The following is a 27,907-nucleotide window of genomic DNA, read 5'->3' on the forward strand; positions in this document are numbered from 1 at the left end:
TGCCTTTTAAATATCTTTTGGAGTTTAAATTGAAATTTCATTTAATCCATAGATCAGCATAGGAGCAGTAACATTTTTATGATATTAAGCATTTGTATGAAGAAAATGTTCTTGTTTTTAAGTTTTGTCTAAAAAGTTCAACTTATCTTAAACTAGCTGAGAGTGGTCTTGAACCTCTGGCCCTCTTGTCCATAGATCTGATGCACAGGATTTACAGGTATATACCACCACACACTGTTATATTATATTTTCTCATAAAGTTCTGAGTTATTATAATTTTTATCACGTAAATTAGGTCACTATTAAATGTCTTCCTAAGTACTACAAATACTTTGTGACAATACTAGCTTTTCAAAATAATTTTCTAGGAAGTCTCTGTACATGAAGTCTGAGTTTGATTATTAGTGTTACATTCAGCGGTCTCATGAGGATCTGTTGTTACTTTGACTTATTTATAAATACCATTTAGTTTTCTATTTGGAGCGTTGTATGCCCCCCTTAAAAAACAAAGAGAAATCTGGTTTTTTTTTTCTTTTCATATATTACTTTTTTTGCAGTCCTGGAGAATTAAAGCAAAATGGCTTCAGTAAATAATATATACTTGAAATTTGCAAGCTAAGAAGACAGATCTTTCTTTTTTTAAAAAAAATCTTCTCAACTTCTTGTTTTGAAAAATATCAAGTTCTTAAAAGTTGAAATAACAATATATTTTAAAGTACTTAAATTTAAATTCCCCTTTCCCCTTTATTAGTATATACTACTTATGTAAAATAATGGGCTTCAATGTAATATTTTCTTACATGTGCATAATATACTTTCAATTCTGCCCCTAAAATTACATTTTTGACTTATCTCTCCCTGGTCTCCTTCCCATATCCACATAGTTCTTCTACCACTTTAATGTCTCTTTAAAATGCTATTTTATTTAGATTCTGCATGAGATAAAAACATGCTGTATTTGTCAAGGAGTGGTGTAGCTGAGTCAGATGATAAATCTATTTCTAGCATTTTTTAAATTTTTTTATTTTTTTTATTTTTATTAAAAATTTCTGCCTCCTTCCTGCCTCCCATTTACCCCCTCCCCCCTCCATTCCTCCTCCCTCTCCTGTCCAGAGAGCAGTAAGGGTTCCCTGCCCTGTGGGAAGTTCAAGTTCCTCCCCCACTCCATCCTGGTCCAGAAAGGTGAGCATCCAAACAGGCCAGCCCCCACCCCCCAAGCCAGTATGCGTAGTAGGGTCCAAATTCAGTGTCATTGTCCTAGGCTTCTCAGCATCCCTCATTGTCCACCATGTTCAGTAAGTCCTGTTTTATCCCATGCTTTTTCAGTCCCAGTCCAACTGGGCTTGGTAAGCTCCGAATAAATCAGCCCCACCATCTCAGTGGATGGGAGTACTCCTCACAGTCCAGACTTCCTTGCTCATGTTTTCCCTCCTTCTGCTCCTCATCTGGACCTTGGGAGCTCAGTCCAGTGCTCCAATGTGGGGCTCTGTCTCTATCTCCATCCATCGCCAGATGAAGGTTCTATGGTGATATGCAAGATATTCATCAGTATGGCTATAGGATCTGGCCTTTTCCGACTCCCTCTCCTCAGCTGCCCACGGAACTAGCTGGGGGCATCTCCCTGGATACCTGGGAACCCCTCTAGAGTCAAGTCTCTTAATAATCCTAAGATGGCTCCCTTAATTAGGATATATGCTTCCCTGCTCCCATATGCCCAATCATACTACAAAAGCATTTGTTCAACTATGTTCATAGCAGCATTATTTGTAATAGCCAGAACCTGGAAACAACCTAGATGCCCTTCAGTGGAAGAATGGATGAAGAAACTGTGGAATATATACATATTAGAGTACTACTCAGTGGTAAAAAACAATGACATCTTGAATTTTGCATGCAAATGGATGGAAATAGAAAACACTATTCTGAGTGAGGCAACCCAGACCCAAAAAGATGAACATGGGATGTACTCACTCATAATCAGTTTTTAGCCATAAATAAAGGACATTGAGCCTATAATTCATGATCCTTGAGAAGACAATAAGGTGAAACCAAAGAAAAACATATAGTTATCCTCCTGGATATTGGAAGTAGACAAGTTTGCCAGGCAAAAATTGGGAACTTGGGGGTGGGGTGGGTTGGGGGCAAGGGGAGATGGGGAAAGAAAAGCGTGAAGGGGAGGATAGGGAGAGCTTGTGGGAATGGGATGCTTGGGATAAATTTTTTATTATTAAAAATTTCTGTGTCCTCCCCATCTCCCATTTCCCTCCCCCTCCCCTCACTCCCCTTCCCATCTAAGCCACCCTGGTGGATACACCAGTTTTCACTCCTACCAACAATGAAGAAGTGTTCTTCTTCCCCACATCCAACCCAGCAATTATTGCCTTTTTTAAAGTCTTGGATATACTAACTGGAGTAAAATGAAATCTCAGTGTAGTTTTAATTTGCATTTTCTTGATTGCTATGGATGGTAAAACATAAATATATTTCTTAGTCAATTGCACTTTTTCATCAGAAAATGCTCTGCTGATTTCACAGCCCACTTTAAAGTTGGGTTGTGACTGTTTTCTTAGTGTTCTGTTGAGTTTCATTATCATCGTTCTTTGTATATTCTAGACAATAATCCTCTCTCAGATGTATAGTAGTCAATGATTTTTTTCACAATCTGTAGACTGAACATTCAGTTGATAGTTTGCATTGCAGTTGAGTTTTGTTTTTAATTTCAGGAAATTCTCTGCATATTGACTGTTGGTCCTATTTCCTGGGTTACCAGAGTGCTATTCTATAAGCCTTTAAATGAGTTTATATCCTGAAGTATATTCCATACTCTCTCATCTAGAAATTCCTAGAGCTGTAAATACTTTCATCAAAGTGGCAGATTACAAAATGAACATGCCCAGATCAGTGCTTTTTCAACATACCAGAGACATGCAGATTGTGAAAGGAACCAGGCAAGCAACCTCATTTGCAGTCGCCTCAGAAACAACATACCTTGGACCTAAAACATAAAGCTCAACAGAACCAAGGACCTGAAAACCCACACAGTGAAAACTTCGAGAGATAAATGAAACACCAGGAGATAGAGAGATCTCCCATGTTCATAATTAGTAGGATTGATGTTGTAAGAAGACTTCCAAAAGCAACACACAAATTCAGTGCAATCCCTATCAAAAATTGCAATTCAATTCTTGACAGAACTTTTTTTAAAAAAAAAAAAACATAAATTTCATATAGAAGCACAAAAGACTATATATAACCAAAACATTCCTGAACAATAAAACCTATTCTGGGGGCATCATCATTTCTAATTTCAAGATACACAGAGCTATTCAAGTGGAAATGCATGGTGTAGTGTGGAGCTGTGGGCAGCTTCCCGCTGCCCTGCTCTCGGCCACCAGCTAGCTTATGCCCCGAAATAACAACACACAAATTGTATTCCTTTAAACACTGCCTGGCCCATTATTTTCAGCCTCTTACTCACATCTTGACTAACCCATATCGAATAATCTGTGTAACACCACAAACTGGTGTCTTACCAGAAAAGATTCAGCATGTCTGTCCTGATGGCTGGCTTCATGGCGACTCTCTCCCTGAGGAGAGGCAGGGCAGTCTGCTAACTTCGGAGAGGTGTGGCATCTGACTGAGCCATCTACCTCACTTCCTTCTTCCTGTTCTGTCTACTCTACCTATCTAAATCTTTCCCTATCAAAATGCCAAGGCAGTTTGTTTATTAGCCAATGAGAATCCTCCATCATGCATGGTACTGGGACAAAAATAGACAAATTGGTTAACAGACTAGAATTTATAGTCCAGATATAATCTGGGAACCCTTGTCTTATGCTTAGTTTTGAAAGAAATGCCTCTGCTAAAGAATTATAGTTTCTATAAGTATTAATGTACTCTTTAATAGATTAATGAAATTTTCTTCTACTTATAATTGGATATATTTTTTTAAAAATGTATTTGAAATATAGTGTTTATTGATGATTTGAAACCATGTAGCTTTAAATATACTAATATCAAAAAATATAAAAATGAACTGAATTTCTAGGATAAAGCAAACACTTTTGACTGACTGCTTTTTATATTTATTGCTTTTTATATTGATGTTTTGATTGATACCTTTACATTTATCAGCCAAATTGCTTCATTTGCATTTTGGCTCATAAATGGAAGGGAGACTTTCCTTTTGAATTCTGTGGATTTTCATGACATTGGAAATATTTTGCTTCTCAAAATGCTGTAGAATTTGCTGAGATCGCATTTGAGCCTCATATTTTCTGGTGTGAAGAAACTTGCAAAATTATATATGTTTAAATAATGCCTTTAATAAGATTGACTCCATAGAAGACATAGTAAAACCATTCTCAGAATTATATAGGCTTGTCTTCTTAAATCAACAAAGAACTTATAGAAAAATTTAAAATGTTCTTGTCAAAATGCCAAGACATAGATACTTTCAAAGAAACATCTCTACACAACAGTTACTAATTACTAATAGCTAATTAGCTGCACATCCTTTTAAGAAATAAGAAAGTCATGCCAATTTCTTCTGTGTGATGCTAGAGTTAGTACTAATAATCTGTAATTTTGACTAATTTTTTGAGATAAACTCTTGTTATCTGTTGAAGTTTCTTTCAGATAGCCTAGCCTTCCACCCCAGCCTTCCAAGTGTCTGAATCACAGGCATCTACCAGCTCACATTTGTAAGTCAAACAGTTTTTACTTGTTCACTCTTTAAGATTGTTTTAGATAATATATACATGCTTAGAATAGCTATGCCTTCCTAAGGAGTTGAGACATTTTGTTTAAGGAATTTTTTATCCTTATTTTTTTGTTATTTTTATTTAATGACTTTTAAATGCTATTTTTAGTTATTTTACCTGTGAATACCCACATGCATGAGCATGCAACTGTGTTTTGTAATGCAACTGCAACATTGAAGAACTTCATATGAGTGTAAAAATGGACTTTTGCTTGTCAGTTATTTGATTATTTTGAACAACTTCCTCCTTCCTTGCTCATTTTTATCTCTTTATTTACTTCATATATTAATTTTACATCCAGCATCTGTTATGCCTCTAATAGTTGGGTATTAAGTCCAAAACATTGTTTGCTGCCTTTTGTTATTTCTTACCTCTGGTGGTTTGTATGTTCTTACTAGTTTTTCTTAAATTGGCAAGTTTCGGGGGTACTGGCTATGACAGTAGCATTCATCTTTATTGCTCTGATTTTTAGATATAATGTGGCCATCCACCTGTGTTCCTACTGCATTTCCCTCTTCCTCACCATGATGGAGCATATCCCTTGGAACTATAAGCTGAAATCATCCCTTTCTCCCTTAAGTCACCTCTTGTCAGATATTTGGTTACAACAATGAGTCAAGTAATTAATACACTAGCCGTATTTTCCACTGTGCAGGATTCATTTTTGCTGAGAGCCAGGAGGTAGTGCTAGTCTGGGACAACCTCAAACTTTCAGCAAGCCACAGGCTTGATCTACTGATTTCGTGTTACACATTTCTAAATAGCTCTCATGGTCATGTGCTCATGAACTCGAGCAAGAAGCAGAATGCAGATGTTGAATGCCAAGGCGTTCTAATGAATGATGCTCCCTTTAAATTCATATTGAAGGTCTGCAACCCCAATATGGCTCTTTGAGGGCAGCTAAGGCATTAGAAGGCACTTAGAGTGAAAGGAAGTCATAAGAGTTTGTGGCTTAGAAAGAAATGGCTCTTACAGATTGTTTTGTTACCCTTATCCCCTCTGTTTTGGAATTATCAAAAAGACCAGCGACACATATAAAAAATGTTGACTGCTTGCTGGTTAAGAGACTAGTCCTTGAAATAAAATCTAGCTAGCTAGTCCTTCATCTCAGATATATAATACTCCAGGATTGTGAGATAAAAATTTTGCTATTTAAAATAACAAGTCTGTAATATTTTGTTGTATCTGCTCACACTGACTTGGATGCTTTGTTGCTATATTTACAGAAAAAAAAACAAGAGAAAACAAACCTCACAGAACCTTCTGAAGCACAGATAAAGTTTGCTTTCTGCCGGATGTCATACAAGATCCTAACTCAGATCTTTTCTGTATTCTGGCAGATTATTATATCACTTTCAAAATTTGAAACGCTTGCAAGATAGTTTTCAATTTCAGTGCCATTTGCAAGGGTTCTTCCTGCTGGAAATGTGCAGATGCCCTTCCTCCAGGCATGGTCATCTTTCCCCAGCACCTGTTTTCCTTGCCTATGTTGATAAACTCACCCTCACTGGGTTCCTTGGGCTTCACGGTCAGGATCTCCTAAAGCCTGCTGGTGTCTATACTCCTGTAGACACCTTTCCTTTCTAACTTCATATAGATTGTTTGAATTTCATCTCCAATGTTTTCCCATTTCATTTCCATCCTTTACTGTTAGCTTTGTTGGCTGAGTTGCTCCACTGATTATTATTACCTTGAAAATGGACAATTTTATCCATTCCTATATCCACTCAGCTTTATCAATGAGAGACAAATGGGAACAGATTACCTGCACTGTTATTGGCACATACTTTTAATACCAAGCACACTGAGACCAACTACAAAGAGGCTGCGAGAAAAGTGACATGATTTGTTACTGTACAATTTACACTAAACCTGATGATGGCAGCTCTTCTGTGGTAACCAGACTATGGACCATGATGTTGTAGGACTGCTGTTATCAGCCAGTGTGTGCTCACTGATATCCAGGAGGTTGGTCATGTGCAAAACAAAAACTACCTGCACTGTGATGTTTTAATCTGTAGCATCTAGATAGGTTAAAAGATGGAATTTCTAACAAAGGACCTGAGGCAGAAGGATTCTAAGCTTATAGCCATGCTGGACTCTTTAGGAGAAAGTTGTCCTATAAAGAAAGAAAAAAAGAGAGAAGAGGAAATTTCTATAAATTTATAACTTTAAACCCCATCAGTTGTATTATAATATTTTGGGAAAATCACTTATTCTAACCCTTTCAAATATCTATATCATCTTTTGTAAAGCATAGCTACCAATAGCATTAAACCAAAATTATTGTTCCCTTCTAGTTATCATTAGTTGGATATTTATTATATAGTGATAAGGAAAACATATTAATAGGAGTAGGGCAATAGCCACATTATTACTCACAAGTACCAAGAAATGGAAACAACATAAATGTTCTTTAACTTGGAGATGCATAAAGCAAACATATGTATATGCATGTATATAAGTGTGTGCATGTATATTTATTATATAGTATATATACATATATATAATACTATTCAGTCATAGCAATAATGGAATTCTGTCATTTATGACAATATGGACTGAAGTCGAAGACATGCTTGGTTTTAAAAAAAGGCATAGGAAACCAACTACACCCTTTATCTCATTCATATGGAAAACTTAAAACTGATCTCCTAGAAGTTGAGAACAGAGTGGCAGAGTTGATACTAGAGGTTGGGAAGGTTAGATACGGGTAAGGAAAGGTTTATGTTACATTATAAACGTGACCTGAAGCTCTGATATGTCACTGCTCAATAGGATCATGACAAATCATCATACTGTATATTCAAAAGAGCTTGAAGAAAAGGTAAAAAATATTTCTACCAGAAATACATGTGACTATAAAGACATTGATTTACTTACTGGCTTGAAAATTCAATACTGTGCACAGGTATCAAAATACCACACAGCAACCTATAAATATGTATAACTTTATGTCCCAATTGAAAAACTAGAAAGAAAAAGAAAAAAATTTACACTTACTATTTCCTTTTACTGGGGGATGTTTTTCCTGTGTCATTTGGTAAATAGTTTTTTTTTTTAATTTCACCCAAAGGTGGCTTATATATTTAAATAATACTCTGCTCCCACTGGTTGCTATTCACCCATAAAATTGGAATACACTGTTCAGAAAAATTATAACCTGCATGTGAATATAATGTGACTTTTCATGTGGCTTATCTTTAGTGAATAATTAAAATAATTAGTGGTTAAATGGTGTATGTCTTAATACTTCTTCAAACATTTCCCTAAGTTAAACAGAAAAGAACCTACCCTTATAATCAAATCAAAATGAACAGTGTTATCCAAAAATGACTGCAGCTTTAATTGACACAAGCTTTGAATTGGAACACAATTCTTATAGCTGCTGGGAGGCACTAGGCTTTAAAGCCATACTACTTTGGCACCCTAGAATGACACTGTCTTCTAGTGACCCCTCTTACTCTAGCATTCATTATGTATTTATAATGTAGTGGGAGAGATTGCAGGAATGTCATTATTGATGGAAAACCACAGTTTCCAAGCCAGTAACTGATGGAAATATCAATTGTTCAAAAATTATATTCTCTGAACTGACTACAATTTGAGAAAGAGTTTCTGTTTGGGGATTGGAAAGGAGTATTTGAATATACTTACTGATTCCCTGAGCCAAGGATTAAGCAAACAAAGTCACAAGTATTTCTTCCACATAAGACTATGTCATAGGATGACACACAAGGCTGCTTTGAAATAAAATTTAACTTTAATTGAACCTTGATCATACTTGATAAAGGAAGCAAAGTCACTGGGTGCAATGGGAAAAGAAAAATAATTATCTGACATAAAAACTATTTTTAAGTTAAGGAAAGCACAGAGGTCAGGAATTTATAATGCAATAAAATGATAAAAGGGCCAAAGAACAAATGCAAACCAGGTGCCATCATTTGATTTTAGCTCTCACTTCACTCATGAAGTTGAATTTACAATAACTTTGTTAAGAGCAGCATTTCCCTTTAATCAAAAGGAGTTTATTTTAATAATCATCTCGCTGGGGTTGTTAACCTGAAAGTCTGAGGTTACATATCCTTATCAAAGGAAATTTCAATTTTTACAATTACTTTTAAAAAGAGAAGCAAGTTCACTAATGTTAAAATGTGTGCAAGACAAAGTAGTAGGAATTTTACTTCTGACTTGAGTTGGCAGCCGTTTTTCAACTACAAATATATACAATCCACCCCCTTCCATCTCTATTTCTGGATATGCTCACAGCATAAATGCAGTACTGGTGTATAAAAAACATATTGGTGTATTCATAGCAGAAGTATTTGTAATAACCTCCCACTGGAAGATACCCAAAGGCTCATCCCAATAGAATGGACCAATAGTCGTCCTTACTGGTAAAAAGATCAAACCAACTGCAATGACACACAGTCTCATTTTGAACTTCATGCTGAATAAAAGATGTCAGACACATAAAGAAAACATATAACATAAAATCATTCCACTATACTGAAAAAAATGTAGTTCAAAGCAATCTTTACATCTAAGTAAGGGTAGAGCAGAAGGCTCAATGGGTAAAAATATTTGTCCTGCAAGCTTAATGCCATGAGCTTGAATCCCAGAATCAAAACAGAATGCCATGTGCAGTAGCACACATCTGTAATTGCGGCTTTTCTATGAAGATTGGAAGACAGAGACAGGAGAACGACCTGGAGCTCCTGTGCCTGATATGCGGGCATACACAGTACAGAACCAAGAGGAGGGGCTCTGCCTCAGAAGCAAGGTGAGGAGCTGGAGAGACTGCTCAGCAGTTAAAAGTCAAAGCTTAAAAGTGCCTGTAATTCCAGCTCTAGAGGGTCTGAAGTACCCTTCTGGCCTCAGTGTGTGTGTGTGTGTGTGTGTGTGTGTGTGTGTGTGTGTGTGTGTGTGTGTGTGTACACAATACACACATTTTTCTTTAATGAAAAAAGAAAAAAAGATGAAAAGTTGAGGTTGGATTCCTGAAAGTTGTTTTCTGACTCCTACAAGTAGATCATAGTAATACATACACACATACATGTACACGCATCATATAGACATTCTGACCCCCACAAGTAGATCATGGTAATACATACACACATATCATATAGACATTCTGACTCCCACAAGTAGATTATGGTAAAACACACATACATGTATACATATCATATAGGCATTCTTATCCCCACAAATAGATTATGGCAATACAAATACACAGATATATACACCATACAGACATATATATCATACATACATACTATTCATACACACATGAACATGCATCATACATGCATAGATATCATATGCATATGAAAACCATTCACAGACACACAAACAGACACACACAGAATACAATTAGTAGTTAGACTGTGTCCTGAAAGCCTGTCTAGAAAGCAAGGACCTTACAAATAAAGTATTTGTTATGAATGGGTTGGGTCCCTTTTGACTCAGTAAAAATACCTTGGGCTCTCCACTTTTGTATACTTAATTCTCCTTGCATTACTTTTCAGTAAGAACTTAACATCAAAATTATATAAAAACACAAAGCAAAGTTCACTCTTACAAAATACCATGGGAGTAGTACCGCCATGATACCGTCACTTTCTTCATGTTTAACTAACCCACCTGAAGAGTACCAAATAAATATTTTATATCCCACTTTAGAAATATGTCTTATTATGGTCACATTTAAGCCATCAGAGAATACATTGTTATTAACTGAACTTGAATCTAAATGTGTTTCTGAGTCAGAATTTGGTTCTTAAAATAAAAAGCAATGAGAGTCTAATTTATTCACTGCCTGGGTCAAGTTTCTTTTCAGTTTGCTGACATTTTGTCCTGTTCTCCACAATGGCCTCTCAAGACACATCCCACCCAAAGGTGTGGTTAGGTTAGTTAAATTCAAGCTCCCCAAATAATTGTTGCTCCAGTCCTTAGACCCTCTTGACTAGTCCAGTTTCAAACAATTGATTCCCTCTCAAGATATCACATAAGGACTGTTGTCCAACTGAGTCATGCAGCATGGTGGGAACACTGTCTTGGTCAAACCTGAAGCTGGAGTGGTTTCTGAGGGCTGCGAGCCTGACCTGAGGGTATAACTGCTGTGGCCACTGGGCCTGTTTTTGGAAAAAGGTTTCTGTTTCCCCTCCCTCTGCTGTGATAGGCTCTATTGCCTGTTCTCTTTCTTTTCCTGAGTACTTTGCCATTATCCTATCTTCTTCTTGAGTTTCTAAAGCTTTTCTTTCTCTTTTTGAAGTAGTCTATTCTTTCTTATACTGACTCTTTCTTACCCAGGCGTAATGCTTTGGATGAGAAATGCACCACATAGGTTTGTGTATTTGAACATTTGATTCCACATTGGTGGTGCTGTTTGTCAAGGTTATGGAACCTTTAGAGGGTAGGGCCTTGATGGAGGAATTACATCATTGGTGGTGGACTTTGACTATTTATATATAACCTTACCCCATCTCTCTCTATCTATCCATCTATCCATCTATCTATCTATCTATCTATCTATCTATCTATCTATCTATCATCTATCTATCTATCTATCCATCCATCCATCTATCTATTTGTCTATCTATCTATCTATCTATCTATCTATCTATCCATCCATCCATCTATCTATCTATTTGTCTGTCTATCTATCTATCTATCTATCTATCTCATGCTCTAACTTGTTTTCTCTCTTTCCCTCTCCCTCTGTCTTACTTTCTTATGCTCTTTAACTTGCTCTCCCTTCTGCTAACTTGCTTTCTCTCCTTCCCTCACTCCCTCACTCCCTCACTCCAATTCTCTTATTCTCTCTCTCTCTCTCTCTCTCTCTCTCTCTCTCTCTCTTACCTTCCTATGTATGAATAAAAATGTGATCAGCCAGCTTCCTGTTCACTCCCGCTGCCATGTTTCCCTATCACCACGCCTTCCCCACCATGACAGGCTCTAGCTACATAAATCCATATCTCCTCTGAGTTGCCCTTGGTCATCTTATTTCATCACAACAACAGAAACCAGTACACCAAGTAACCAGGTCACGCAAAGGCAGATTCTAGTCCACTATCAGAGTGGGAAATCTCTAGATTTGGGCCTTAAGAAGCCATGTGGACCTCCTTTTCTATTTTCTTGTGTTGTAAGAATAACCCCAGCCTAACTTACAGAAGAAAACAAGCAGTATGGGTCAGTAGCCACTCATCCTAATCATGTCAGCTAACGTCCCAAATGCTTGCCAGCCCAAGCCAGTCCATGAACTGTCACTCCACTGGGGTCTCTCATGACTGACCACAGACATATGAGGAAGACTAGCCAACACCAAGACTGCCCAGTTGAACCAAGAGTCCCGTGAGTGTTTATTATAGCACAATATATCATGAGTGTTTCTGTATCTAGACATTTCTCTGTCCTGCCCTGTTCTATGACTGCTTCAAAATAATCACTCAGAAGCTTAGTATTAATTACAAAATGTTTGACCTATAGTTCAGGCTTATTATTAACTAGCTCTTACATTTAAATTAACCCATTTCTATTACTCTATATATTGCCACATAGCTGTGGCCTTTACTGATCTGCTGGCATCTCGTTTCTTGGGTCTCTCTCAGCTCTACCCTTCTTTCTCCCTGTATTCTGTTTGACTTTCCTGCGTGACTATATTCTGCCTTGCTAAAGTCAAAGCAGCTTATATTATCAAATGAGAGCAACATTATTCACAGCATGCAGAAGGGTTATCCCACAGCAGTTTCTTTTAAAACTGTACCATAATAATATCTACCTAATATAGAAGGTATGCCTTCTTATCAATTCTAAACTTTCTTTCCACTTTAGAGCATTAACTGCAGTTTGAGAGTCATAAGTATTGCAGAATTCCTATATTGTATAATATTGTTCAGACACTGTGAAATATTGCAATGATTAAATGTATGTGTATGTATATAGATTGAGAGAGAGCACAAAAACCTATAGTTAGCTGCACAAAAAATGCTTCTTACAAACACTAGGTTTTCCTATGTCTTTTATCACAGTGCTCTAAAATGAAAAACGTAGCTAAACCCTCATTACCAGCCTGATCTAGTCATTTTCTCTGTCACATCACAAATAATTATTTCACTAACATCTGTGTAAGAGATTTTGACCAAAACAATGAAGTACCTCATTTCAAACTTAGTACATAATTAGACACTTAATTGGCAAATTATCTTAAAATATGAGCATAGTACTATTAATAATTACACAGGGAGTTCACTTTAAGCTCCTTCTTCAATTTAAACATGTAATAATGAACGTATACTGACAAATCATTGAGTCCCTACAGCCTATTCTTAAAGCAGCATCATTGTTAGGACCTTACCCATTTCCTCTCAGGTACGTTATGTTGTGCCTTGTATGTACATTCTACCTGTAAAGAAAAACTGAGATTATGGGTAGGAATGTACCCTTACGCTATTTGTTTCCTTCTTTTCATGTTACAGCTGAGGTCATACATCAATGTGTCCATATTTTAAGAAAGAATCTAACATGAAGTGTTTCCATGTCAGGGTAAATAAAGGGTCATACTATTTAGTTATTGTGATGGGCTATCTTTCTATTCAAGGTTCAATGTATTCTTTTCTTTTCATTGGAAAAATAGAGGCAGTGTTCTGGTTTGATCCTTTTGTTGTGACAAACACATGGACTAAAATCACCTTAGGGAAAAAATGAGTTTATTTTAGCTTACAAGCTATAGACCATTGTTGGGGAAATTCAAGACAGAAATACAAGTGGGAACGTGAGTAGAAACCATGGAGGAGCACTGCTTGCTGGCTCACCGTCAGGCCCATGGTTAGATATCTTCCTTATACAAGCCAGCAGTATCTACTGCCCACAGTAAGCTGGGTCTCCCTACATCAAGACAATGCCACCACAGACATGTGGACAGGCCAATCTGACTAAGCGATTTCTCAATTGACACTTCTCCTTTACCAGGTGACTCCAGGCTGTGCCAAGCTGACTATTAAGACTAACAAGGACACACAGTATGAATACTAGGGAGTCAGGGACATTAAAGACCACCCCACCTTTTTTTATATAAAATCAACATTTGCTGAATCTATACTATGTTGTTAGTCTTTTAGTAAAAAAATAATTTGAATAAGAAAATCAGCTCCAAGAGATTAGAGAGATGATTCAGTGTTTGAAAGCACTTGCTGGTCTCCTAGAGGATCCAAGTTCAGTTTTCTGCACCTATCTTGGGTGGCTCACAGCCTCACAACAACCTATAGCTCCAACTCGAGGGGAGCCTGCTCCAGGAGATCTGATGCTTTTACCTCCATAGTTACCTGGCCCTGCACACATGTACACAAATGTACACACATGTACACACACACACACATTTTAAAATAAATCGTTTTTTAAAAAAGACAGCACTCAGGGCAGAAAGATTGAACTTCAATTTCAATCATAGTTTCTTGAAGGCTTAAATATTTGTGTTTAAAAGTATTTAATTGTATTAGTGAAATCAGCCAGTATTTCTTTACGAGAATACCTTGCATTAGGAATCATTTTACATCCTTAAAAAATGTTAGACCCAAACAAAATGCTGAGAAAAACACTTGTGTCTCAGAATGTCTACTTTATAGATCCAAAGCCCAGATAATCTGCTCATTAAGGAACTGATGCTGTCAACAGAAGTTATTTGGTGTTCCAGAACCAGAAGTCAAGTGTACACAACTACGGACTCATAGGAACACTCACAGCCTCGTGATGGCACCGTGGTGCCTCCCCAAACCAGCTTTAAAAGCAGAAGTATATCACAAATGCATGTAAATGACTTTCAGCATTCAATACCAAAAACAAAACACACAAACAAACAAAACAAAAGCAAAACCAGTCAGATGTGGGATTCTGAAATTCCAGAACCTGATTTCAGTTTATTATGCATTGAATAAATATGGCTTTAGGCTGGTGGTTTTATACTTCAGATTTCTTCCTCCTCCTCCTCCTCTTTCTCATGACTTCAGCTAACTCTTCAAGATGTGGCGTCTATACAATCGTAACAAGTTATTATAAGAAATTGAGTCCGCAGGTCTTTTTTAAATAATCAGATTAAATTCAGGGTACATTTCCTATCATAAGAATTTAAAAGCGCTTAAAATCTGGGACAGATTTTTTTTTCTGAGCTGTGACAGGAACTAACGTGGGAGGAAGAAAGAGAGGAGGCAGAGGAAGTGAAGGCAAGGGAGGAAAAAGAAGTGGGGGAGGAAGAGGGGGTGGAAGAAGAATCGATGAAGGGCTGGAGGGAGGCAGTCAAGAAAGTCTACTCAGAGAAGTCGTGTCCCGTGAAGAAGCAATTCTGTTAAGGAGTTAGGCTTGCTACGGAACCAGATGCATTTTTCTCTGGACTGTAACTTGAAGATGACACGGTTTATCTCATATAAACCAGCAACTTTTCTTAGAATACTAAGAAGTGGGATTCAGAGAATTATGTTCTGAGGACATAATGATCACTACAAAAATAAACAAAAAAAAACTTTTGGTTTATTTCTTGCTGGAAAAGAGCCCACAAAACTCAGGACTTTTTCAAAAGAGAAATCTGATGTATCTGCTCCATCTAAGGAAGCAAGAGCTTGAGCATCCGGGGAGGTGGGAGTAGGAAACTGTTCTCGCTATTTTTTTCTCCTTTATTATATTTTCTCTTCCTGATAATTTTGGGAATAGCATCATGTCCCAAATTCTTTCAGCTACTGCCAAGGTGCTAAACTTCCTGTTCCTGTGTGGCAAGAATCTATCAACCCTTAATCTTTTCATTATTAATTCGATTCCTCAATATAGGTCACTTGAGTCTAAAGTACTCAGTCACAGATAAAATATAGCTCTCCACTAGAGGGACATATTTTTATCTCAACATTCAAAGAGTTGCCTTTCCCACATGTCAAGTGTTAATAGGGTGACACTCGTAACTCTTCAGGAGGATATCATAATTTAGAACTCTACTCTCCCTTTGGGAATTAGACAGAACTTCCGTGAACATTAAATGAGAATTATGTGACTTAAAGGAGGCAAGATCAGACCCTTTAGTTGAATATAATGATGCAAATTGTGACTCCGACACGCTATGGAAGACTCCTCTGAAACCAGACCACCACTTACGAAAATGTCAGTATAACACCCATAGCTGCTTCTCCCCCCAACAAATGCAGGATAGACTATATCATACGCTCTCTGTCCCATCTGTATGCCTGTATGCTGGGAACCTCAGGGAACTTCCTTTTTCCTCTTGGATGGCTTCCACTTGTTTCTTCTGCGGTGTTTTGTCACTGAACTATAATGTTCTCTATTCTAACCAATGACTTGTTCTGCTTTCAACAATGGAAATTCACTTTATTAGAGTGTCCTTGACTACAAGTGGTAAACATATTATAATTAAATCCATGGCCACTCGCAGAAGGGCTCTGAAAAGTATCTACCCCAGGTGACTGGCCTGACTGTGAGTCGCCGTACATATGGACTATTTCATCCATTTTACAAGACTGATAGGTAAAGCTGTGCATCTACCGGGTATTTAGCAAAGACCACAACACTTAAACAATGCTGAGGACAATTAATATAAATAACTGAGAATCCAATTCTTACCTGAGTGGCATATTGTAGATATTATTTACAAATGTTTAACTCTTAAAAATTGATGTCTTTCCTACTAACATGTTACATATTTTTTTAAAATCCTATTGTCCATATGATCTGTGAGAAGAAAGTAACACCAAACACAGTTCACGGTTGCATAAAAGTTGCTTAAACACTGTAACAATGGCTCGCCTGGGTGAAGAAACATTTCTGGGCTAGGTGATAGATCGTTCAGTAAAGTGCTTGCCTTATAGGCATGACACTCTTTTTTTTAATTTCTAGAATTGAAATTATTTATAAAAAAGCTGGGCTAGCCGGGCGGTGGTGGCGCACGCCTTTAATCCCAGCACTCGGGAGGCAGAGGCAGGCGGATCTCTGTGAGTTCGAGTCCAGCCTGGTCTACAAGAGCTAGCTCCAGGACAGGCTCTAAAGCCGCAGAGAAACCCTGTCTCGAAAAAACAAAAAACAAAAAACAAAACAAAACAAAACAAAAAAAGCTGGGCTAGAGGCACACAGATATAATCCCAGTCCCGATTCCCGACAGGAAGAAACAGGAAGATTCCTTGGTACACCAGCCCTGCCTATTCAAAGAGATCCAGGCCAGTCAGGGAGGAGGTAAGGTGATGAGGGCCTGAGAGATGGCGCTGTAGTCAAATACTGCTTGCTTCTCAATTATGAGGAGTGAAGTTCAAATCCAGTCTATGGAACAAGTTAGGCATTCCACCAATGCCTCTAACTATAGCTGCTAGGGATCCAGAGATCCGAGGCCTTCTTAAGTCTTAGGTGAAGGCACCTAAGTGTGCCCTCGCAGACACATAGATACATAATACACCTGAATGTGTACTCACAGACACATAGACACATAATATACCTGAGTGTGTACTCAGAGATACATAGACACATAACACACCTGAGTGTACACTCACAGACACATAGACACATAACACATATGTGTACTTACTGGCACATAGACACATAACATACCTGTGTGTGTACTCACAAACACATAGACACATAGCACACCTGAGTGTGCACTCGAAGACACATAGACACATAGCATACCTGAGTGTGTACTCACAGACACATAGACACATAACATACCTAAGTGTGCACTCACAGACACATAGACACATATCATACCTGAATGTGCACTCACAGACACATAATACACATGAGTGTGTACTCATAAACACACAGACACATAATACACCTGAATGTGCACTCACAGACACATTGACACATAATACACCTGAGTGTGCACTCACACAGACACATGGATGCATAATACACCTGAGTGTGTACTCACAGACAGATAGACACACACACACACACACAGAGAGAGAGAGAGAGAGAAAGAGAGAGAGAGAGAGAGAGAGAGAGAGAGAGAGAGAGAGAGAGAGAGAATCCATATGTGGGGGATTAGATTAAATAGTGCACCAGATGGCAATCAAGGCACTGCAATGCACAAAGGTCACCAATGAATATATTTTCGGCTTAGGACGAATACACACTGATGACTTACTCTTACTTTAGACATTCTTTCAGCAAAGTCATTTCATTCCCTGGAACACTGCAGACAATAAAGAGAACAACTGTTAAAGTACACTTTTAGAAAAAGGAGTATCTAACACCAGAGGGAGGGACCAGAAATGTAATCCATCATCTGATAAGAGCATTCAAAGGGTGTAGCTTCCTTGATCGGTAACTACACCTGGCCATGTCTTTACTCTCCACATGAAAGAAGAAAAAATGTAACCCTAGCTGTCTTACACACAGCATCCCATTCTATTCAAAATGCTATTGCTGATGACAATGAAAGCCATTACTTACTGCATAAAGGCTTCCGTTCTGACTAAACTTGTTATTACTAAGGTTTTGTCCAAAGAAGAGGCAGCTATAATTAGCTAATCAATCCCCCTCCCCACCCTAGCACTTGGTCTTCCCCGTGTGATAAGGGAAAGCTGGTTACCCTTGATGTTTAGCTATGAAATATCCAAACTTGATACCGCGGACTCCCACTGGGCCCTATTCTAGGTAAGATACTACTTAGCAAAGATTATGGAGTTGGAATAAATAATCTTATTATACATGTTAGTGGAACCCCTGATCCATTTGATTTCTTAATTCCTTCATCAATAATTAATGACAAGTACTAGAAGTTCTTGACATATAGGTCTCTCAGACTCCTCCTTCCCCATTTAAACACAATTTCAAAGGGGAAAGAGGGTGATAATAATAAGAGCTAAGGGTCAAATTCTGCTCTGAGCCACAATAACTTGTTACTTCATTTGGGACTGGAGAGAGAACTGTGTTAAGAGCCCTTGATGCTCTGTCATGCTCCTAAGTTTGGATCCCAGCTCTCATGGCAGGCAGCACATATTCCTATAACTCCAGTTCCAAGAGATTTGGCATGTCTTCTGGCCTCTGCAGGCACACACATGCATACACCCAGAAACACACATACAAAAAGAAAGAAAAAAGAAACATTACCTTGTTTTGTCATCATAAGCGCAAAACAGCTACAACTGTCAGCCTTATTTTAGAGAAACCAACTGAACAGAGTGACTCTGGACCTTGTGCAGGACTTACCAGGCAGCAAGTGGCAGAACTGAATTCCTAGAGGAAATGGGAGTCTCAGCATTTTCACAGATAGAACTGTTTTACATTTATTTTAGGAATATGAATGCTTTGCCTACTTCCAAGTCTCTGTACCATGTGTGCGCAGTGCCTGCAGAGGCCAGAAGATGGAGTCTGACCCCTTGCGATTTAAGTTACAGACTGTTGTGAGCTGCCATATGGTGCTGAGAACCAAACCCAGGTCCCCTAAAAGAGAATCCAGTGCCCTCAACCAATGAACCATCTCTCTAGCCCAGAGATAGAATTTTTAAAGAACCCATAAATGAAATGCTGTCCGCATCATGAGATCCAGGCACCCTAGATTCAGAGCCACAGTGTGACTATGTTTATATAAATATATAAACCCTCCCCAAGCTGCCAGAGTCTGCTTTACCCTGAGTCCAGATGCAAAGGGATCCAACAGCTTGGATGTCAGAAATGCCTGATCATTGTATGTGCAGTGGCATGGGATTATTGTTTTAATCTGGAGTTCTCACAGTATGCAAAACTGATCATCAGTGTAGCATCAAAATTAAAATTTTAAATAAATAAGAAAATAAAGTCAGTCACAGCTAAAAATAGTTTCTGTGCATAAGGAATAGTTGTTACCTAAAACTGGTGTTTCACACAGAAAATTTTTGGTCACAAATGGCAGGCACTCAATTCAGACAGTGTTATGGAAGGGGCATGCTTGTTCAGATGCATGCAAACCTCAGGGCCATCTTTCCCCAGATGCTCTCAGATTTGACTTCCTTCCCCTGGTATAAGGGCTTTACCCTGGCTGATGTTAACATAAACACACAAGACAGCAAGATCTTCAACATTCGCCTTTATTGGCAAGCCACCTCCTTGTTCCTCTTCCTTTATTATTTAAGAATTTCACAGTGTGCCCTGTGGTGGCACACACCTTTAGTCCCAGCCCTTGGAAGGCAGAGACAGGCAGATCTCTGTGAGTTTGAGGCCAAGCTGGTCTACAGAGGAAGTTCTAAGACAGCCAGGGCTATACAGAGAAACCCTATCTTAAAAAAAAGGAATTTCATAATGCATGTAATATGTTTTACTTACATTTACGCGCCATTTCCTTCTCTTCTGATTCCTCTGCTACTTTTCCACCTCCGCTATTCTCATCCACGTTTTTGTACTCTTTCCGTATTAACTCAGAGGTCACTTAGTTCTGCTTACATGCGCATAGGTGTCGGTCCATTTACTGTAGCATGGGTAGCATCTACAGAGCCATATCTCTAAAGAAAACTTATTCTCCTCTTCACAGCAGTCATCAAGTGCCAATAGCTCCTTAACTAGAGGATGAGATTTTGTCAACCTTTCCCCCAACTATTTTGAGGTTTCGGCTGGCTTGATCTTGGGAGGGTCGTATGCACATAGTCATAGCCACTGTGAGTTCACATGTACAGCAGACCTGTCATGTCTGAAAACAGTGCTGGTGTAGTCATTCAGTGCCTCTGGCTCTTACAATCTTTCTGCTCCCTTTCCCAGAAGATTCCCGTGCTTTGGGGAGGAGGGGATGTGATAAGGACTGAACACTCTACAGTCTCTTATCCCCTGTCTTTGACTGATTGTGGGTCTCTGTGTAATCACCGCTACAGAAAGGAGCTTCTCTAATGAGGGCTGAGAGAGGCATTAATCTATGGGAAGAGAGATATGTGCTTAGGCATCAGTTTAATACTAGCAGAATAGCACTAGTAAGATCTGTTCTAGGGTGTGGGGGCCCACAGATGTGAGTCCTGTTCCACCTTGATGTAAGCTCAGAGAGTTTGAACTTATTTTTGCTCTTTCAAAGTTGTTGACAACAGGTGTGGCTATGTACAAGATATCCTGTCTTAGGGTGTGGTTACAATTACCTAGTGTTTTGGACATTAAGATGGCCCATAGAAGTGTATCTGCTCCACCCTGACGAAAGGTCAGAGAATGTAAGCCTATTCCTGCTCCTTCATTTTAAAACAGGAGGTTTGACATTGGGAGAGGCTGCCTACAGGATTTTCTATATATCCCTACAGGCTGTTTAGCATGTATTCACTGCATATCCCACCCAAAACATCAGGATGCTTAACTCTCAAGTACTGAAGCAAGTAATTGTGTTTGTGTCATGTTAAAGCAGTCTTTTGCCTTCTTCCCCTTTTTGGTTTGGGATATATAAGCATATGGAAAATAAACATGAGCTGATTCAATATTGAGTATTCAGTGAGTTGCCCTCATGGTACTATCCTATGTCTCTGTATTTCTTTTGTATCTTGGTCTATTCAGCCTACCATTTCTAATCCACATGCCCCTACCCTGGACCATACAAACCTGTCAAAACTGGATCCCAACACTAGGATTTAAGACATACCCAGTCATGTGTTCCTGGGTCAGTTAGCAGTGCCAGGCATGAGTTCTGCCTTGTGGCATCTCAGATTACTTTCTAACTTACTAGGCCAACCTCAGACTCAGTAGCCCTTACTGACTTAGGTACTTAAACCTCAAGCTCCAATATTGGAGGAGTCCAACAGACATGCCCCTTTGTGAGATGAACTGCTTCAGTAGGATGTTGTGACTAGGGAAGGGGAGCTGGCCAAAGGAAACTGGGTGTTCTGCTTTCTGAGAGCAAGATCCATTTGTTGGATAGAAATGCCTGACTCCTAGCTTGATATCCATTCCTCCATAGAAAAGGCTCAGTTTCAGACACAAGCCAGCAAGAACCACCTTCTGTTGTGGACTATGGGTCAACTCCGTGCTAAGCATTTCACGTATCTCATTTCATTTAATCCTCATAACAATGCCAAGGCAAATACTGTTGTTATTTCCAGAAATGAGATATATTTAGATACCATTTCACCTTGACCAGCTATTTATACAGGAATTGCAATCACTGAAACCTAAAGAAAGACAGACCACAACAAAAGCAGTATGTTATCATGCTCAGCCAGACTGGGAAGTCAACAGCAGAACACTGATAATGTGAGGTGTTAGTAGAGACGTAGGAAACAAATGCCTGTTATTTTACCTAGGTTTGCAAGCATTCAATGAGCATTTGACAGTAAATACCTATTGCTATTAAATATGTTCAAAATGTTCCAATCGGTAATTTGGACAGACTAATTAACCCTACGAATCATAATAATAATAATTATAAAGACAAACAAGATAACACATATGCATAATTAATGGTGGCTTAAATGAGAAAAATATTCTGAAAATAACTAATGCCCGTTGATAGAAAATGAGGCAAATGAACTATGGCACATCAATACAGTAAAACCCCATTTTGTCACTTACTTGTATACAGCCATAGTCTTGATGACACTTAATGTATTCACACCTAAATTTTTACTATTAATTGGGACTATCAGGTTGCCTTGTTTATTTCCTCTTTGTCCCATGTATGGGAGGATGGGGGTGGGAGGAAGATAAGAAGGTAAGGCCCTCTCCAACCATAGGATCCAAAGGAGAGCACCTGCCTTGACTCCCTTCACAAGACCCTCCCTTGTGAACCTGTTGATTGGAGGGCAGAGTTTGAGCTTACTTTTGCTCTTTACAAGTTGTTGATAACAGGTATGGCTACACATCTTGACCTAGGGTGTGGTTACTTGGTGTTTTGAACATTAAGATGGCCCAAAGAGGTGGATCCACTCCACCTTGACCAAAGGTCTGAGAATTCAAGCACATTCCTTCCCCTTTATTTAGGAGGTTTGACATATGGAGAGGCTGCCTACAGGATACTTGGTTTAGGGTGTGTTCACTACATATCCTGCCTGAGACATCAAATGCTTTACTCAGGAAATAACAGCTTGATATCTCAAGTATTGCAGCAAGAAACTGTTCTGGCTGTCCTTTGTGTCATGGTAAAGCAGTCTTTTGACTACTTCCCACCCCTTTTGTATCTGGGTATAAAAGCATATGAAAATTAAACATGGGCGAACTCAGTATTCACTGAGTTACCCTCCAGGCACTATCCTGTGTCTCTGTGTTTCTTTGATATCTCTGATCCTCCTACATAACGTTTCTAATCCACATGCCCCTACTCTGGAATGTACGAACCCTTCATGACTAGGACCACAGCAGAAAATATCCCAAAAGGTAGTTTATGATACTCCCTGCAAAGGCCACATCTTGGTATTTAAGACTGTGGTTTCCATATATAAATCAGAAAAGGAACTGATTTAGTGTGTTTTTGACAAACTTAAATAGAAAACATCAAAGTACTTTTGGATCTAGGCAGTGTCACATAGTTAAAAGATTGGATGATTACTGACCTAAGTGTTGAAGTAATTCAGAGCAATTCTTAGGTCTTAAGAACAGTGATGTAGCCAGAAGACCTGGCTCTTTCTAATTCTGGGATTTCTCCCCAGCAAATCCATCAATGTACAAAGAATGCAGAAAAAAAGAGCAAAACACAGATGCCTCAGCATGAGCCTCATTCAAATCCTGGAAGAGATCATAACATCATAATTGTAAAACAGGATCATTCACATCAACTGTTTTGGTTTGAATCTGAAAAAGTCTCCCAAACACTCGTGTTAAAAGTCATGCCCTTGAGTGCACTATCAGAGATGAGGCCTGTGGAACATGATCAAATCAGAAGTGCTTTCACTTCATTGATAAACTAAGTCTCTTAATAATTTCTATTTTAATTGGATATTTAAAGGAAACTTTAGTGTATACGATCTAATTAGATGAAGTAAGTCATTGGGAATTTGGCTTTGAAAGCTATATGCTATCTCCAGTAATTTCCTCATTCTGTCTCTCTCTCTCTGTCTCTGTCTCTCTCTGCTTCTCTGTCTCTGTCTCCCTCCTTCCTGAAATGAGTAGAACAGCTTTTACCTCCTCATGCTCCTGCCACCATGATTCTCTGCCTCTGTGTAACTATGAGGATGACACTACCTAACCATGAATTGAAACCATCACCCAGAAGGCACAAACTTCCATCAAGTTATCCCCAGGACTTTGTCACTGCAACCAACAGCTTATACATGGAAATTTTACCTGAAAGAAGTGACTTAGAGGAAAAAGGATTGATCACGGCTCATAGTTTCGGAGGACATATTCTATCATTGTAAGAGGACATGGCACTTTGAAGAACTCCAGCTACTGCAGTGGGAGTCAATGGCATGAGCTTCCCACAGCAGTCAGACCAGGAAACTGTAGTGTGAAGCGGCGGGGCTGTGTCCCGCCACCCGCCACCGGCTAGCTTTACACCCGAAATAATTACACGGAAACTGTATTCTTTTAAACACTGCCTGGCCCATAGTTTCAGCCTCTTATTGGCTAATTCTCATATTTTGCTTTAACCCATATTTAGTAATTTATATAGCACCACGAGGGGTGCCTTACCAGGAGAGATCTTAACCTGCGTCCATCTCGGAGAGGAGAAGCATGGAGACTCACTATGGGGAATGCCTGAAGCGTCTCCCCCACTCTACTTCCTTGTTCCCACAATTCTGTTCTGTCTACTCCACCTACCTAATTTTCTGTTCTTAAAGGGCCAAGGCAGTTTTCTTTATTAATTAACCAATGAAAGAAACATAAACAGATAACTCTCCTCCATCAGGAAACAGGTTAAACTGAAGCTGAAAACAGATATAATCTTTAAAGTATGCCCAAACCGGACACCATTGGCCAGCTAGGCCCCAAGCCACAAAGGCTTCACAATCTGCCTAAATACTATCAGCTGGGGCTGCTATTTCAATCAGGAGCCTGTGGGGTGGGGTGGCTCCAAGCCAAAGAAGTTCCAAATTTCTGGTTCTAAGAATTCTGTAATTCTTTCACTTTACATGCTGTTTCCGGTTTGAGTTTCATGGCATGTGTGATTCCAGTCCTCGTGTTTAGAATAATTTAATCATTATTTCTTTTTTTTTTTTTTTGTCACTCTCAGACCAGGAGTCCTTTTCTCATCTCCAGTACACTGGAATGCTTTCCTCTTTTTTTGTTTAGAAGCTCAGGGCATTTGTATTTCCATGAGTTCACAGACACAAACTAGGGAAAGGAAATATAACTCTATTTTCTGAACAAGAAAGGAAGCAACACACCATCTTTAAAAACCAGTCTTAAGCAGTGGGGCAGGACAGGAGTTAGCACGACTTCTGTGATGCAGGTTAGGATCAGGCTTCTTCTATTTGACCACATCCTGTCATCAAGAGCACCATGCGATCACTGGCGACAGGAGAGAGACAGGCTTTCAGACGTCTGGGATTTGGACGGAGTAGTGAGGCCAGGAGGAGGCACACTTACTCCAATAGTATCTTAAGATCAAAGATGATCAGCATGGTGAGCTCAACCTTTGAACTCTGCTTGAGGGCAAAAAGACACCTGTCACAGGCCACAGTGACCACCCATATCTCCGTACTTGTCTTCCAGCCGTTCATCACTCCTTTCCAGGGTCCCTGCGCCTTTTTCCTTCAATTATCACAAATAGTCCAATCTAATATTTGCTGTTCTATATTTTTACCGTTTATACTTAGTGGGATTGTTGTATACCAAGACTTGGATCTGTCATTGTGCTCTGTATTTTCTATTTGCTCCATTCCCCTCTCATTGCCCTTTACCTATCATATCCTTCTTCTTAACATCTTAGAGAATGCCACTTTACTCTCCACAAGCTTTTAACTATATTTCTTTGAATTTCCTTTTCAAAGGTTACTTATGGTAACAGCATGTGTAGTTAACTCAAACTCATGAGAATTTGCTTAAATTTTGAATTGATTTTTTGTAGACTAAACTGTCACAGTTGTGAAATAGTACATTTCTATTTTCACCGTCATTTGTACAGTTTATATTATATCTGAATTCTATGATACCTTTTATTTTAAATATTAAGGAGAAGTATTTACATAATATTTAGGTTATATATACTTGTTTACATATACACGTATTCATTCTTTCAAATGTTTCTCATTTCTGTCTGCATGCCTATGTTACAATATTGTAAGGCTCCCCTGGAACTTAAAGAAACTTCTCCAGCATTTCTTATACTAGTAATCTGCTAGCTATCAAGCTTCTAGGTTATTATCGTTGTTTATTTAACTTTCTTTTTAAAATTATTTATTCATTCATACATTTATTGTGTGTTTATATGTGTGTGGGTGGTACTTATTCATACGCACACAAATATATGTATATATGTTGTGTATGTGTTTATGTATACCACATGTGTTTGCACTATTTATTCATTCATTTGTTGTGTGTGTATTTATGTGTACTACATGTGTGTGGCCACTATTTATTTATTCATTTATTGTGTGTGTGTATTTATGTGTATCACATGTGTGTGGGTGTCCTTGAGGTCAGAAGAAAGTGTCAAATCTCCTAGACATGGAGTTACAGGCAAGTTGTAGTCTAGTTCTGGAAATCCTCCAAAAGAGTAGTAAGAACTCCTAACTGCTCATCTATCTCACCAGCCCTATATTAATTTTATCTGTAAAATAACTGCACTAATTATGTCATATTTGGTTATCATAGTTTTTGTTTATTTGTGTTTAACTTGGTTCTGGTTTTTGATTTTTAATGCTTCTGTTTGTTGAACAGAGAAGACAAGCAACCTGGCAAGATTTCACATTCAACTTTCACTCCTCACAGTCTGTGTGGTTATGTGGTTGTGTGTCTGTGCATCTTCTTTTAAATTTCCAGTGTTTGAGTCTCAGAGTCATACCTCTTACATTTCAGGATGAACTGCAGTGACTAAGCACATGTTTTTTAAAACTGAAACGAAGTCTTCACCTTCCCAGAAGCAGTTCTGAATTGCAGAAAACTGAAAGAGTCCAGCTTGACTTCCAGTTTCCAGTCCGTTTTGCTCGGGGGCACCTACTCAATGCATAATGGAGCATGTACTCAGGAAGGGATTTGTGCAGAGTTCAGAGTTTTCACTGCAGCATATCTATTGCTCTCACATTCTCAAACTGTCTAAGAATGCCAACTTTTCCCTTCCCTGGATGATATCTTTCAAACTGATCATGAAGGGTAGCAGCAATTTGAAAAGTAAGCTGTAAATACAATAATCATTGACACAGGTTTGCCAGTCAGCTTTGGCACAACTCATCAGTTAAAAACTATTGAAATAAAATGGTCAGTGGTGGCACACATCTTTAATCCCAGCACTTGGAAGGCAGAGGCAGGCAGATCTCTGTGAGTTCGAGACCAGCCTGGTCTATAAAGCAAGCAAGTTCCAGGACAGCCAGGGTTGTTACACAGAGAGACCAAGCCTCAAAAAAGAGCAAAAACAAAAACTATTGAGATAAATTTCTATGGTTCACAGGAATAATAAACAGAGACTTGACATATATACTTTACCTAATTTGACAAATGGTGGCATTTGGGAAAAGAATATGCTATATAGCAACATAAAATTATCTAATTAGCATTTTGCTAATTCATGTATGTGCATGTCCATCAGTGTTCATGTATGTGTGTGAGAAAATTTTCTCCTATGCATAGGCTCATTGTGTCCACCACTGAAGTCAATCCAGAGACCCTTCACCATGAGGATGCCCTTAATTGTCCCTCTGTTAACACACTCATCCCCTTTTCTTCCATCCTGTTCTGAGCCCCATGTTCATCCAGGTCTTTTAACCCCTGGAAATCCATAGTTTCTATCTAAATTCTGCAATTTTGTTATTTTAGCATACTGCATAAGTAGAAGTATATTATATATTACCTTTTAGTATTAACTTTTCTCAATATAATTCTTCAGGAATTTATCTGAGTTGTAACATATATAAGCATATCTTTCATTCTTAATATTGAATTATATTCTATAAAGGAAGTATATCACATTTGTATGATCATTCCCTCATTGATTCAAGCTGTTATATATTTGTATACAGTTTGAATTTTTTGTTTGTTTTTCTATGATTTGTTTACTTGCTTATTGGTAAAGATGAGTTTTTTATTTCTCTGAAATAAATACCCAAGAAACTAGTCATTAAGTCTTA

General features: G+C 38.4%; 1 long non-coding RNA gene across 2 annotated transcripts in view; it reads left to right on the plus strand.

Annotated features, from left to right (window-relative positions):
• Positions 1-26,819, plus strand: part of LOC119807540 — an 89,564-nt gene extending 62,745 nt beyond the window's left edge. The window contains exons 6-7 of one of the 2 annotated variants that reach the window (XR_005284313.1): positions 4,629-4,703; positions 26,643-26,819. This is a non-coding gene — a long non-coding RNA (uncharacterized LOC119807540). Of the gene's footprint in view, positions 1-4,628; positions 4,704-5,989; positions 7,735-26,642 lie in introns of those variants that run through there. The other variant, XR_005284312.1, reaches the window with a different exon arrangement.
• The last annotated feature ends 1,088 nt before the right edge of the window (positions 26,820-27,907 follow it).

The sequence above is a fragment of the Arvicola amphibius genome, chromosome 2 (assembly GCF_903992535.2).
Source record: "Arvicola amphibius chromosome 2, mArvAmp1.2, whole genome shotgun sequence".
NCBI classification, from domain to species: Eukaryota; Metazoa; Chordata; class Mammalia; order Rodentia; family Cricetidae; genus Arvicola; species Arvicola amphibius.